Source organism: Pipistrellus hanaki (genome assembly GCF_964339955.1).
Source record: "Pipistrellus hanaki genome assembly, chromosome: 3".
NCBI classification, from domain to species: Eukaryota; Metazoa; Chordata; class Mammalia; order Chiroptera; family Vespertilionidae; genus Pipistrellus; species Pipistrellus hanaki.
In genome coordinates, this window is record NC_140505.1 from 4415667 (window position 1) to 4432439 (window position 16773).

At 39.3% G+C, this 16773-nt stretch overlaps 1 long non-coding RNA gene across 1 annotated transcript in view; it reads left to right on the plus strand.

Moving 5' to 3' along the window:
* LOC311619434 overlaps positions 1–16773 on the plus strand; it is a 495899-nt gene that overhangs the window by 380087 nt on the left and 99039 nt on the right. The window lies entirely within an intron of this gene.

The window sequence follows — 16773 nt, forward strand, 5'->3', positions numbered from 1 at the left end:
TCCTGTCACATTATGAGATATAATACAACTCTGCAAAGATTGGCAATAAAGAAACATTAAGTACCAGAAATTAATTTCCTCAATGGTTTCTGAAAAATTGTCATTAGCCTAGAGGGTTAATTTCACAATTCCGTGCAATCATTATTTATCATCTCTTGGTTTATGGGAAAGAATTAGAGTTATTAGCTATTAAATTATCCATGAAAATCTGACACTCCTCTAGACCAAACAAACCCTGGGGCTTGCTGATTTTCCCAGTGTGAAACATCTGTGGCTTCAACTCAGAACTTAGCATTGTCTAATTAGATTTGCAAGATTTATATGATCCAAATACTCTGTTATTAGAAACCTGAGAATTAGCACCAAAGTCTAAATTCCCACTTTTAAAGTTTATTTAAAATGTCCCTTAACAAGAATGATGCATTTTACCAGGGGGATTGAGTTTTAATTGATTCAAACCATTCAAGAAATACCTGTGATTGCAAGACTGGTCTGAGATAACATGCCTAGCATAAATATGTACCAAATTGTTCTAAAGAAATGAGAAAACAATGGTGACAGTGATTAGAAAGCACTGAGGAAATGTTTAAACCTAATGTTTTCTCCCAACCATGGAATTAAAGACATATGTCCTTGCTAAAGATGCGATGGGTCTCTGCTTCTTGATTATCTGAGGAGTAGAAGACAAACACCATCAATTTAACAATGATGAGTTTGACAAGCTGGCCACATCTGGTTTTTTTCTGTGCCCTCAGAAGGAATCCAGGCCCAGGCAGGGGGCTGATGTGCTCTCCACAGTATGCCCTCTCTGGCATCTTCTCTGAGGGAAACCCACAGGATTGTCTCTCAGATCGTTTCATCCTGGGGACACTGGGATTGGAGAGTTCAAATGGAAGCCTCTGAGATGTCCACTCCTGTTCCAGGATCTAAACAAGGGAACCGAGTATTTATGCCCACTGTGCTGCCCCCTCCCTCTCAGCCTGACATCTTCAGGAACTTCTCTCACCCCATTGGCTCCAGGGTGATGTTGACAACAAAACCCTGCCACCACTCCATGGGAGGGGTCTCCAAATAATCAGAACCAGACCTACTGCCAAGCAGGACATGCAGATTTCACCAGCTGGGTAGAACACGTGTATTCTTCCTACTTAACAAAAGAGATCGTGTCTTATTTTAATGGATGTCAAGGACCCATTTAGTTTGTCATCAGTCAACTCACAAACTGTCTGAGTTATTTAACATAAATGAAAGATAAATTTAAGTACAATTACATTAGCATATACAAGTAAGTCACATATATGCCAAATATACATATACATACATACATACATACATAAATAAGCCATGTATAGTAAATTTATCAAAAAGGAACGTAATTTCTCTTTGTCGTTATTTTTACTTACACTAATAATGGTTTAAGTGACAAAAATGCATATAAAGTTACACACAAAAAAAGAGAGAGAAAACCTGTAAAACTTCAACAAGATGCTAAAGACATGAATTTAGTTAAAACATTTTAAAAAACTCATTTCTTCCTTACGACAATGTAGATGTATAAAGAGAAGGTAGGGATGTCAAAAACAGAAATCCCGTCTTATTATCAAGTGGGTTAAATAGGAAAAGAGGAAAGTCAGCCAACCAACGAAGTTTTCTTAAGTTGTAGAGGTTCGTGAGAAATGTAGGCCACTGATCACTACATTGGGGGAAATTCCATTCCAGCTCCAAGGGCTCATGCAATCAAACCCAACTGTACCAGGCCATGAGTGCCAAAAAGAGGCAAAGACAATCACCTCAGTACAATTTGTTGAATGGGAGTCCTGAGCTTGCATGAAGAAGAGATTTGTGGAGAAAGCAAGGACTGAAAACATAGGTGGGGATTAACGGAGAGAGGAAGCCCGGTAAGCTCTCCCCTTAGGGTCAGGACATTACATATAGGGAGAAAAGACAGGTGCAGAGACAACAAGCCAGGATGATCAAGATGGTTGGCTGTGGAGCCTGACTGAAAAGCTCAGTTCTCTGGCTCTCCCATACTCCTGCCCCTCCTGTCAGAACATGCCTTTGTAGACTGTAGCTTTGCCAAGATTAAACCCCACATGTCTGTATTAGTCTATCTGAGATGCAATAACAAAATGGACCGATCGCTTAAACCAGCGTTTTTCAACCGCTGTTCCGCGGCACACTAGTGTGCCGTGAGATGTTGCCTGGTGTGCCGTAGGTGCAGACAAGACAAGAATTTTATAATTTTTCACTATTTTGTTTACTTAATATTTCATAATAAAGTAATTATAAAATACTTCCTTTGTGTTTATTTGATTCCTATTCAAGAGAATTACTTTATATATAGTCAATATAGGCACAGAGTTAAATTTTTTAACATTTTCTAATGGTGGTGTGCCTCGTGATTTTTTTCATGAAACAAGTGTGCCTTTGCCCAAAAAAGGTTGAAAAACACTGGCTTAAACAACAGCAGTGTGTTTCCTCACAGTTTTGGGGGCTGGAAGTCCAAGATGGAGGTGCCAGTGGGGGTGGTCTCTGGAGATACCTCTCTTCCTGGCTTGGAGACCGGTGCCTTCTCACTGTGTCTTCACAGAGCCTTTCTGCTCTGCACACACATCCCTGGTGTTTCTTCTTTTCTCTCTTAGATGGGCACAAGTCCTGTTGGATTAGGGCCCCATCCGAAGGACCCCACTTACCCTTAATTACCTCCTTTTGAGGCTCTTTTTCTCAGTACAGTCACTTTGAAGGTTAAGGCTTCCACATAGGAAATGAGCAGGGCGGGTGGGCAAATGCAGTGCCGTCCACAACACTGTCCTTGCTAAGTTAGCCCCGAGTTCACGACATGAGAGTAAGATGGGATCTTAGAAGAGGGAGACAATTCTCTCAACCTTTGCATCTGATCTCTCACAGCTGTCTCCCAGAGTCACGGTGAGACTCGAGGACAGCTAATTTTCTGGCTACCAAATTCATTAGTTGAAGGGTACGTTTTTGGAAATGTGGCCTTCAAAAGAAGAAAAAAAAAGATGGCCAAATAAAATATCTCTCTAGTAAAAGCTGGCATATAGTAATAACTGGAATTAGGCTTTTAAAATGCATGTAGTTTTATACTTTCATTCTGAGTTTGCATTTCTAGCAACCCACTAAATTGAATAAGAGGACCTACCATTAGAGTTGTAGCTTTATTTACTTTGTCCTTCTATTTTAATGTGTCCTGCTTTTCTACTTAATTCCATTCGAAGAAAATGGAGCAGCCTTTATCCCTTTAAAGACCTTCAACAATGGAGGGGAAGATGTGTGTATTATTAATGTCTTTTGAAAATATTCTGGGCACCTCTAAATTGAACAACAAAATATGACAATTCTATTTTTTCTAGAAATATCCAGAAATGGTGACTGTGTGTATGTGCAATAAAGCTTTGTTTTTGACCCATAAAAAAATTTTTTTTTGGTTTAATGGTTTGGTCTGAACTTTAAATAATCTTTATTGTTGAAAGTATTACATATGCTTCCCCCCACTGACCTTTTCTAGCCCATCCCTCACCCCCACCCAAACCTTTTCCACCCTTTGTCTGTGTCCATTGTTTGTACATCTCTCTATGTATATAAAAGCTTAAGCAAACAATGACCTGATGACCATATGGCCACTATGACATGCACTGACCACCAGGGTCAGATGCTCAAGGCAGGAGCTGCCCCCTGGTTGTCAATGAGCTCCCACAGCCAACCTCCAATGGCCGGCCAACCTCCTGCAGTCCCTCCCCCTGGCTGGCCTGCCCCAATCAGGAGTGGGCAAGAAGGCCTGATCAGTAGGCCAAGGGACACCACCCATGCAGGAACTTGTGCGCTGGGCCTCTGGTGTACACATACAAATTCTTTGGTTGATCTCTCCCCACCCACTCATCCACCCCCACCTTCCCTCTGAGATTTGACATGCTCCATGCTTCTATGTATCTGCATTTATTTTGTTTGTCATGTTTATTTTGTTCATTAGATTGCACATATGAGTGAGATTTTGTGATACTTGTCTTTCTCAGACTGGCTTATTTAGCTTAGCATAATCCTCAAGCTTCCTTCTAATAGTTATAAAAAGCCACACACACACACACACACACACACACACACACACAAAAAAAAAAAAAAAAATTTTGAATAAAATGTAATGAATTTTAGACTTTACCAAAGAAACCTACAATAGCAGACAAAACAATTTCCAAATCTTCTCTCAGTGTACCAGGACCTGTACTGCAATTCTAGACAGTGAAATCAGTTTTCACATGCACAACTGCAAAGATTGCATTCATTTCAAATATGATGTGGAACAAAGGAATCTGTCAAACAATTGTCTATTCTGCCGAAGACAGAAACTTTTTCAAGATCCCAAGTACACCGGAATTAATGGAGGCCATTCTTGGGATTTGAAGCTAACTCCTAATCACATAATAGGAACACTCATTTCTTTGTCATCCGGAATTGATGAGGCTGTTAGATGCTAATATCAGGGTGTCACTACCACCCATTTGGGGAGTAAAGATTGATTTGAATAACAGTGGGTTTTCCTTGCGGTAAAGTAGAAATACAATTAGAAAAGGAAGCTCATAATTTATCTCAGCTTTATGTAAAAATATTATCAAAAAGGGAGAAGAGCAACTAACAGATGCTCAAATGTGCCAAGGATTCTGAAACTTTTGTCAGGTTTAGACAAGAATGTGTGTCAAACTCTCTTTGTTTTGAGTTTTCTTATAAATGTGGGCAAAAATACCAGTTGAAATGCATGTAGTTTTAGAAGCTGGCATACCCCAGGGATGCTGCACGTTCAATCCAGACCAATGCAATGACTTGAATATGGCAAGCAACAGGTCCCATCCTTTTTGGTATCCCCATAACTCATGTTTATACTATCCCATTGTCTCTCTTGTGCAATAGCATTATGTCTAAATAAAACAATGGAAGCACCTTCATTAATAATACTTTATGGCTAAAAATGCTAAAGTCATCTAAATCTGCTAGAAAAATGACACTGATAGACTGGCAGGGTTATCGCCAACCTTCTGTGAAGTGCAAGCCAGCAAAGGAGGTATGCCTGGATCACATCTGGAGTTGGTTCAAACTAGATCCGAGGACATGTTTCATCATGCTACTCAGGCCTTTGAGGAAATGCCACAATTTGCCAGTTATTGCCATTATCTATCTGATAACAAATTTAGGCAGCGGAGAGAAGCTGTTCATCAGGGTGAAAATGTACCTTTATGAACTTTTAGAAATGGCACAAAAATATTTCTTCGCCTCGAAATGTAATTCAAGAAGTTGATATATGAACATTTGTCTAGAATATTAAGTAAGAACTTGCTCTTTAATATTCTCCAATCTAGTGCAAAACATGTAGCAACGAAGACTTTGTTTTATGCTACATACTAGAATCTTTTGTGGTTTGATTAGATTTGGGTATTTAAAGATGGTGATCATTCTTCATGTAGAATTTTTCTTCTGAATCATAGTACACACATTAAAAAGTTTCAAATAACTTCCTTTTAGTAGTTTGCCTATTTGTTCACTTTTTCATTTTAATAACATATTTTTCATTAATCCAACATGGACATTTTATCTACATTTGTGTAATGTTTAAAGATAAAACATTTCCTTTATCCTGTTAAGTTCTGTTTCTCAGGCTTGTGAATTAAACTGACAATAGATTAACAAGAGAAAGGCTTATATATTTTATTAATACTATTTTTATTTTACATTTGTGGAAATTTCACAGAAAAGAAATAGAATCCCAAAGAAGCAGTTAGACCCTGGGCTTTAGATCCCATTTTAGCAAAGAGTAATAACTTGTGGGAAGAGACTAGATAATTGTTTGGGCTTCTAGAGACGATAAATCATGAAATGAGATCTAAAATGAATGGGAGAGTAATGGTAGGTAAGGCTTACTTAGCAAGGTCTGTTTCCTCGTAGTGTTAGGAATATAGTCAATATTGGGATAACTAATTAGGTGCCAGAGAGGTACTGAGACTGCTGGGGGCAGCACTTTGTAAAGTATGTGATTCTATAACCACCATAGTGTACAACTGACATTAATAGAAATAATATTGTATGTAAACTGTTACTTTAAAGTACCTGAACATCAGAGATCTCAGCTATAAAATGGAGATACATTTTTAAAAATATATTTTATTGATTTTTGACAGGGAGGAAGGAAGAGGGAGAGAGAGTTAGAAACATCAATGAGAGAAAAACATCAATCAGATGCCTCCTGCACATCCCCCACTGAGCATGTGCCTGCAACCAAGCTATATGCCCTTGATAGGAATCGAACCTGGGACCCTTCAGTCTGTAGGCTGACGCTCTATCTACTGAGCCAAACCGGTTATGGTAGAGATGATTTTTATGGTGCTTGTAACATTAACAATAGTATTCATAAATGCTTTGTGTCCTTTTACCATAAATAGCACCAAATCACATTGCATTCTGTTTGGATTATCATGTATTATACTATCCATCCATCCACCTTCATACACACAATGCAAATCTATGCAATACACACTTTTATGTTTTCTGTGGGACTGACATTATTTCCTCTGATATCCACATATTGAAAAGTGTTAAATTGTCTGTACAATCACATTTCTAAATTAAAGTATTCTGATTATTTGAAAATGCCTATTGATTATCATCAAGCCTGAGTTCTACTCACATGCAAAACCCTGTGTGTTTTAATATTGAAAAAAAAACAATATTAAAAGAAAAGAACCATAAAGCAAGTTAAAGTAATACATGAAAACTGCAATAGAGTATTTGAACTAATGTAAGTCTTTATTCATTTTACCATATTTAAAATAGATGACTGGGGGGTATATATGCATTATGCAAACTAGACATCATTAATCTATTTTTTCTAAATATTCACAGAAATATAACATAGGTTCATAATGAGCAGGTCTCTGTCTTAGATTGGGCTTATTAATCTTGTTATTTTCTTTATTTTTAAAATATATTTTATTGATTTCTTACAGAGAGGAAGGGAGAGAACTAGAGAGCTAGAAACGTCGATGAGAGAGAAACATCGACCAGCTGCCTCTTGCACACCCCCTACCTGGGATGTGCCCGCAACCAAGGCACATGCCCTTGACCGGAATCGAACCTGGGACCTTTCAGTCCACAGACTGACGCTCTACCACTGAGCCAAACCGATTTCGGTAATCTTGTTATTTTTCTCACCACATGCATGATAGCTAATGTATAAAAATAAAATATTTATAAAGGATAGAAACTATTTCATTTTAGAAAAACGGGCTTGGGTAATAATGCATTTCAAATATGTAACTTTATGAATTCATTTGGTGTTCTTCGCAAGCTGAATGAATGAGTGTACTGCTCCTGGGAATCTTGTACACATTTTCATGAATGCTTCAATGGTCCATGGAAATACTGCCTTTGCCTTAAGAAGTGGTTAATTGATACTATTGAATGGGCTCATTTTCATTTTCCCATGTGGCCTCTCTACATAACATTTGGCCTCTTACAATTTCACTTGAGCAGTAAGTAGTTAAAATTGTTATGCCATGCTGGTTACGCAGACCTGTTATTGACTTTCCTACATATTCTCATGGATGACAGACAGGATTTCTCTCCCCCCACCCATGCCCCTGCTTCCCCTATGCACATCAACAGCTTAACATTTCTCCAGGTTTATTGCCTGCCCACTGTTTAAACTTCCAACTTCATTACTTCATTTACTTATTTTTATTGATTTCAGAGAGAGAGAGAAAGAGAGAGAGAGAGAGATCACTGATAAGAGAGAATCATAGATGGGCTGCCTCCTGCAAGCCCCCCACTGGGGATCAAGCCTGCAACCTGGGGCATGGACCCTGACTGGTAATTGAACTATGACCTCCTGGTTCATAGATCTACTAGTACATTCAACCACTGAGCCATGCTGACTGGCTAAACTTTCAACTTTAAAAAAAGAAAAGAAAAGAAAAGGCAACCATTGAATTGGATACTTATTTACATATTTGCTACTGCTAGTGTTTTTCAGTCCTTGTGTTTGTTTGTTTTCATTTAAATTGCTATTTTTCTATTTAAAGAAAGTTTTTCAGTGTTTTGCTTACCGCAGGCCTGCTAGAAATAGATGTCTTTAGTGTTGGTTTTTCTAGAACAAGCCATTTTTATTTAACCTTTAGTTTTAAAGACTGCTTCACTGGACTCTACAGCTCTATTTGACAGTTTCTTTCATCATCTTAAAGACTCCCTTTCATTGTTCCCTGGCCATGCACATTGATAAATCGGCAGTCAGTCTTCTTATTGTTCCTTTCAGACAATGTGCCTTTTTCCTCTCTTGATATTTCAAGATTCTGTTCTTTGTGTCTTGGGTACCAGCATGTTCTCTGTGTTGTGTGTGTTTGCACATGCATTTGGTCTAACTAGGATTCTTTGAACTTAGGAACCTACATATTGATAACTTTTATTACTTTTGGAAAAGTTTAATTCATTTTGCCTTTGAATATTTGCATCTGCCACATTATCTCCTCTCCTGTGAATGAATATAAGAATGCTAGATACCCCAAATATCTCTTACCCAGCCTTCTCTGCCTTCATTTCTCCCCAATTTGTGTTTATTTTCTATTTCCTAGCTTAGAAATCACTAATTCTTTTTTCTCCCTCTATTAATTCTGAGATTAAACCCATTTAACACATTTTTAACATCATAGATCATTCTTTTCAGTTCTGAAATGTCCACTGCATTTCTTTTCTGAAATAGAATTCTCTGTTCAAATTCTACATTTTTCATCCATTCCAACATTTGTGCCCTCTGTGTTTGTTTATTTTTAACATTTTACCAAGCCTAGATTGAGAATCTCTTGTGTCTTTTTCATACTGTAAAACCAGCATAGGATATACAGTTCTGCCCTTTAGAGGGTCCCGGCTTTTGCCTCATTGTCCTATTTTAGATAGACTGAAAATGTGCATATTCTTGGAGAGAAGGCAGTGACTATGCTGGGCAAATATTAATTTCATAAGCACCACAAGACTCTGGGGTTTTTTCTTTCTGAATTTTCGAAGCTTTCAGCCTAACTCCACAGCCTGCACTCAGTACCAGAATTTAGCAAATTTGAGTCTTACATTTCAATTTACTTCATTATGTTAAGAGCTTTGCTGGTTTCTTCTTTACCCTAGCTTTCTTATGAGCAACCCAATTCAGCCTGAACTTGGAACTGACATGTGTAATCAAAGAGAATCAAAATGAATAAAACTACCTTATCCCAGAAATATTCTCCTCCATGGAATATTAGTTTATTTAATGTTCATTGCTTCCACGGATTCCCTGGTGCTTTTTAAAACATGACGTTTATTTATTCATCTGGCTTTTTACAGGAGTATTCTTCTTCTTCACTGATGCAATATATTGTACCTGGATCTACACCAAGCTATTTAACTGTGTATTTGTTATGTCTGAAAACTTCTTTGATAAAGTAAATATTCCTGTATGGATATTCCTATAGTTGTTTTATAATTCATAAAGAAGCAGAAAAGGTGGGTCCTACATGTGCGGAGAGAAGACTGCAGTCTGTGGTAAGGGGTCTCTATGAGGGTCCCTAATGATTTCTCCCCTCTTGATATTTATGCCTGTATAAAGCTCTCCCACCCTAGCCAGTTCTGCTCACTGGATAGAGTATAAGCCTGCGGATTGAAGGGTCCCAGGTTTGATTCCAGTCAAGGGCACATGTTGGGGTTGCAAGTTTGATCCCCAGTGGGAGGCATGCAGGAGGCAGCCGATCAATGATTCTCTCTCATCATTGATGTTTCTATCTCTCTCTCCCTCTTCTCTCCTCTCTGAAATCATTAAAAATATATATTAAGAATGTATAAATCTCTCCCCTTGGCTGTGGCCGGATTTTGTGACTTGCTTCCAGAGACTGCATGTGACAGAGGAGATGGGGTAGCCCTTTTGTGAAGAGGTTACAGCAGGGCTCCGGAATCTCTTTTTTTTTTTTTTAACATTTTTTTAAAAATATATTTTATTGATTTTGTACAGAGAGGAAGGGAGAGAGATAGAGAGCTAGAAACATCGATGAGAGAGAGTCATCGATCAGCTGCCTCTTGCACACCCCCTACTGGGGATATGCCCGCAACCAAAGTACATGCCCTTGACCGGAATCGAACCCGGGACCCTTCAGTCCCCAAGCCGACGCTCTATCCATTGAGCCAAACCGGTCCCGGCTCCGGAATCTCTTTTACGCATCCTCTGTGACCCCCCAGCTTCTACCCCCTGAGTAAAGCAAGCTGCCACGTTGTGGCACCCCCATGAAAATCTCAGGTGTCAAGGAATGAATGTCTATGGTAAACAGCAATGTCAATGTTAGCAGCCTGTTTGCAGCCAGGAGTCAACTAAAAAGTGACCTCCCCGGACCCCCAACACAAGCCTTGAAATGATTGTAGCCACGGTCAACACCTTAATGTCTGCATTTTGAGAGACCTCAGCCATTGCCACCTGGATAATCATGTTCAGATTACTAAAAAACAAACAAAAAAACAAAACAAACAAAAAAACAAAACAAAACAAAAACACACATACACACAAAACAGAAACAAAACAACAAAAAAAAAAAACCTCTAAGATAATACACTCTTGTTATTTTAATTTATCCAGTTTAGGAGTAATTTGCTGCTCTGCTCAGTAATAGGTAACTAATGTAGAGTTAGACTTTTATGTAAATCTGATACTAATGCTTTTTAATTGGGCATTTGAGATTAAGCTATAACACCTACAATCCTCACTGATATAAAAAAAGGTATAATCTGTATCATAATTGCAAAGAAAATCCAAAAGAAGGGGGAAGTCTTTTAGATTAAAAAAAAAAAAATCCTATATAATAAAAGACTAATATGCTACATGTTTGACCATTCAATCAGTCACTATGATGCACACTGACCACTAAGGGGCAGACACTCTGACCTGTAGGTTAGCTTGCTGCTGGAGCCCCGCTGATCTGGACTGGGCTAGACAGGACTGACACACCTGGGAGCCCTCTCTCAGTCCCTCTCTTGCCTCAATCCTGCACTGGTCTGGCCTGCACCCTCTAGCAATCCAGGACCCCTCAGGGAATGTCAGAGAGCTGGTTTCAGCCCAATCCCTGCAGGTTCTAGTCATCCTAATATATATAAAAAGCCAGGTGACATCACGACCAAAATGACCAGACAGATGGCCAAACAGCAGGCTAGGGAGCTGAGGGAGCAGGAACTGTGAGCCCCTGGATGCCTGTGGCATGGTGGCAGGAGGAGGGAGCCATGGGCCCAAATGACCAAAGGACCAGTCCGGCTCTCATGGCATGGCAGGGCAGGGCTGCCGAGGCTGAGGAGCCTTGGGAGGCGGGGAGCTGTGAACATGGAGCTTCCTGGGGTGGCTGAGGTGGAGGAGCATCACGGGGCAGGGCAGCAGAGGCCAGGGAGCCTCTCAGGGTGGGGCTGTGAGTGTGGAGGTTCATGGGGCAGGGGCCATGGAGGTGGAGGAGTGAAGCTGGGCGATAGACATGACCTGATTGCACCTAGGCCTAGGGATCCTAACTGTGCATGATTTAATCATGCACTGGGTCGCTAGTTTATAAGAAGCCTTAGATATATGTGAATGTGTGATGTGTGATATGTACTTAAAGAAAAGCAAAGCATGATCACAAAACTGTGAAGGTTACAATCCATCAGCTTGTAATTGAATAGCAGGGATGTTTTTCACTTGGTGTCATAGTCGCAGGGTCCCCATGGAGCTCCAGGGATCAGAACTGTAAAGAGGAAACACTGGTGAAGCCAGTCCTCGGCCCAGTCATTATTTACTCTGTGCTCCGAGGGGAAGAGCTTCTCCGTTCGTTGCTGTTGCTTTTGACCAGGTCAGGATACGACACGAGTGTGTTTGTGTGCACGTGTTTCTTGCAGGGAATGATTTTGTTATGGTGCGGAAAAGGCAAGGCATTCGTTTTATTCCATGTGGGTGAGGCCTAAATGAGATAAATATCTGAAGACCTGTTCTTCCCTTCCATAAGAATCTCTTTCAGAAACAAAACACAGCAAACAGGTGCTCTTTCAAATGCCCTCTATTCACTATTGAACACATTATTTTTTACTCCTTTTTAAAGGTTTATCGTTTCCAAACACTTATCTATTCTCTCCAATTTATTTTCCTATTTACAGCCATAGCATTCATTCATTCATTCATTCATTTGTAGCCCTAGTTTTCCTTCTAGGTAATCTGGATTTTGGTGTTATTATCCTCCCAGATGATTTACAGTCCTCAATGATGACTGCTCCCTCTATTTCCTATTACTTTAGTTTGATTTTTTCCTGTGCGTTCCAACACTACTTTTTCATCCTTTAATAGTTACCGGTATTAAAAACATGTTCTTTGGTCGTCAATGTATCTTAAGTACTTGGTAAGTTAAAGTTGTTAAGGCTGTTTGTTATTTTACCAAAAGAGAGATAGTGAACCATGATGAGAAATTGGGTGTCTGGAAGGTTAATGCTGAGGGGAGAATGAGACAGCATATTACAAGATTCCTAGAAGTTAGAAAATATGGCAGAGTCCGTGGATAAATTGACCTACCTTGAAATGGCTGGGGTATTCATTCCTAGAAAATCCATAAGAGCAAATTCAGGAACAGGGACCACGAGAAACCCAGAAAGCACAAGTGTAGCGGGGCTAGTGAGATACTATATGCACCTCGAGCAGAGATTTTCAAGGGCGTGTCGAAGGAATTTTTTAAACATGAAGTACCTTGACATTTTAGTCATGGGCACTGACCTTGTTGCCCTTAGATTGCCAAATTTAAAAAAAATAATAACAACAACAGCCAACACAACAACAGTCATCTAGTGTGAATGAATCAAAATGATACCTATTTTTTTGTAACATTGGCAAAACGTGTATTTGTTGGTGTGCTGCAGAATGTTAGCAATTATTTCCTGAGTATCTCGAGATAAAAAAAGTTGAAAGCCACTTGCCTGGAGCACAGATGGGGCTAGGCATGGAAATTGTGTGCACAGAAACAAGGGGATGGAGTGAGCTCGGAGTTCAGGCAGCTTCAGAGAATTCAGCCTAGAGCGACACAGTCAGGGTTGAACCCACGAGAGAGACAAGTCCCCTCAGGAGCCCAGGGAATATAAATAGATCACCCCTGAAGGTGGAAGCAGGAGTGACTGGCAGAAAGGGAGCCTAAGGCTGGTGTGTGGGGACCCAGCTGTGTGTGTAGGAAAGTGAAGCTGATCAGTCCCAGGGTAAACAGGGTAAACGCCTAGCACTCTGCGGAGGTATCTGGGCAATGTGATAGCTTACCTACAGTGTAGCTTCTGTGGAGTGTTCTAGAATCATCATTTCAAAGGACATTTTTCACTGCTATCTGTGGCACCTCCCCTAAGTCCAAGAAGGCCCCTGCATTTCACTGTGTGTGGCACTGGGAAGCAGGGACTTTTGCAAATGTGGGCATTTCTATGGTGGAACACCTCAAATTGTTAAAACAAACAAACAAACAAACAAACAAACAAACAATTCATCCTTCTTTTGGTCTCCTCTGTATTTGCCTTTTAAAGGTTGGTGTCTGTTAGTCTTAGTTCTACCTTATTTTCATGGCAGCCCTCCATGACATGGTCTCCAAATGCCTGGACCTATTCCCTACGGCTGTTCCCTTTGCCAGGAAAAGTACCTCCATTCACTATTTATGTGACAAGGTCTGGGGAAGACTCTTCATTTTAATTGCCTTCCTCCTGAAACCTTCAGCTGTCAGTTGCCTGAAAATGTTTCAGGGGGATATTTTTTTAAATGACATTTCACCTCGCACATGAAAAATGCTTATCCTATTATTAAGCGAACAAGAGCTGAGTAAGTGAAGAGGAAAACAGAGTCACCCATTTGCCTGCCCGGTGCGACATATGAACAACCCACTTACATCTGTGACTGAGGATCTGCATTTCTATTTATTGCATCCGGGGCTAAGTGTAGCGTCTGTTTATGCTTCTTTATTTTTAGATTCCCCTTACGGCAGTGTTTGCATTGGAGGTGGCCCCGCTGGTGTGTTAAAAGTGCATTCAGGTTTCTTTCATGTGAACCACTGCACGCTCAGAGCTTTCTTTGCCTACATCTGTTAAATTGATTCTCTGAAATCTAAAATGAGAATTTACTCATTTACTTTGTTTAATTTCATTTTGTTAGCATGGATTTGGTGCGCTAGAGAAATAATTTTGCATCTCTATTTTTTGTGTGATCCTCATCTTTGTAAACCCAATTTCTCGTGGCTTCTGCCTTAGTCATTGAGTTGAAATGCTGCCTAGGATAGTCTTGTTATATCATCGTAAATAGCCACACAAGATGAGATCAATCCACTAATCGCCACTTAGGTTTAATTGTTTAATGAAAAGGAAATCTCACACAACTGGACAATTATCTATTTCAAAGCTTTGTGTTTTATTTATAAGAATATGTCTAGATGCTCTCTCAGAGGCCGGCTAAAATCAAGGTCATCGTTGGTGTTCCTCTGGTAAACCAGTCCATCAAATATTACATATTACCTTAAACGAATTGATGTGACTGGTGTAGCCCTGATTGTCTCCTGGTAGATATCTTTTTTATTTTATATGTTCTAGATCTGTTTGTTTTTAAATATATTTTATTTATTTTTTACAGAGAGTAAGGGAGAGGGATGGAGAGCTAGAAACATGGATGAGAGAGAAACATTGACCAACTGCCTCCTGCACACACACACACACACACACACACACACACACACACACACACACAGGGGTTGTGCCCACAATCAATGCACATGCCTTTGACCGGAATCGAACATGGGACCCTTCAGTCCGCAGACCAAAGCTCTATCCACTGAGCCAAACCAGTTTTGGCCAAGCCATGTTTTAACTTTTTCCTCATTGTTATAGTTACTTAAATGCATTTTAAAGTTTTTGTGTATGTAAATAAGGAAAATATATATTAGCCTGTGAGGAAAGGTTACCTAGCTACTTTTAATATTTTCCTTCTTTTAATTGCCTTACTTTTTAAAAAAATATTCCCAGTTGGAACTATAACATCATAGCATTTGCTTTTTGTACATTGTTGTAGTTAGTTCACCAGAGCATACAATCTTAAGCTAATTTGTAAATATTAGAGCAAATGTTAGCATAGACTACCTCCTAATGGCAAGCTCATCTTCATTGCTAGGTTTAAAAAAGAAAAAGATCCACATAAAATAGATTTGTTTTTACACAAATTGTCTTGAACAATTCTATCTTATGACTGTGGTTGGGAGGGACATTACAATTACACAGAGAAGAAAGAAGAGGAAAATACATAACTCCCTAAGTTTTTAAGGGGTGACTCATTTACCCTTGATGGCTAAAGAAATAACACTCAGCAGGAGTCCACTTTGTTTTGAGAATTAGCTATTTCTTCCAGATTTTCTCTAAGTAATATCTTTCTTCTACTTCAAAAGTTCAAGTATTGCTGAATAACTGAAATCTTAAAACAAACAAACAAACACAAAAAAACATGTCAGCAAGGGATCATAGCTTCAGCAATCTTCCTAAAAATTCATGTGTATCAGCAAGTGGTGAATTTTAGATTTATTCATTAAACTCGGTGATTCCTTCAGTGGCTTTATCATCTTACAGTGGCACACAATTAATCTTAATTAGATTTGCAAAAGAAAGAAGAGCGTGGGACCCAAGAATTTTGCTAATCAAACAGACAAACAAACACATTTTGAACATCTTACCATGAAAGGGGAATGACTGTTTACAGTTTTGTTTCCTTAGGATAATATATTAGAACCTCCCTCTTGGTTAATGTACCTCAGGGAAGAGCCGAGTTGAGAAGCAATTCTGAGCACAATTCTAAATACAATCGTACAGTTTCCAGTTATTGTCCTGCTGTGATGAGATAATTAGTAAGGTACTTGGCGTTTAGGTGGGTTTTCATTAGAAAGGCAGTAGAATTAAATTGAAATGGCAAAAGTGCCACTTATTTCTCTTCTTTAATGTGTTGACTTCTCCCTGCCAGTCCTCAAGGAGGAGCTCAGCATGCAGTCCCACAGAATTTAACCTTTATTTAGTAGAATTAAATCTAAATGTGTATTGAAATCAAGGCTATCTCACTATTTTAAAGCTATTTCTAAGAATTATAAAGGAATGTGATCAACTTTAAAACAATAAAAAAGGGTTCCACTGTCATTCATTAATTCCGGTATCATAAGTTTGTAATCCTTTAGAAAAAGAGGGCATAGTTGCTTCTCACCCAGAGGGAGCAAACATGCTTCTCACTGCAGTTAACTGTGCCAGTGAAAGGACACATAGTTCATAAATTGTCTAGTTCTGTGTAAAACAGGAGATGGAAAATAAGTTTATTCTTCCTTTAGAATTTCTGTTTAAAAGAAACTTGCACTTTGAGTTGGGCAGACATTCTCATGCAGGAACAGAAAAAATAAAAGATACAAAAGATCACATGATCTCACTCTTCTATGGGAAATAATGAACAACATAAACCGATGAACTAAAAGAGACCCGGAGACAGGGAAGCATTGATCAGACTGTCAAACCTCAGAGGGAAGGTAAGGGAGAGTGAGGATAAGGAGGAGAGATCAACCACAGGGCTTGTGTGCATGCATATAAGCCTAATCAATGGTCATGGACAACAAGGGGTGGGGGCATCCTTGGGAAGGGGTGTGGGATGGGAATGGGGGGATGAGCACAAATATGCGATACCTTAATCAATAAATTTTTTTTTAAAAGAACATAAAAAAGATA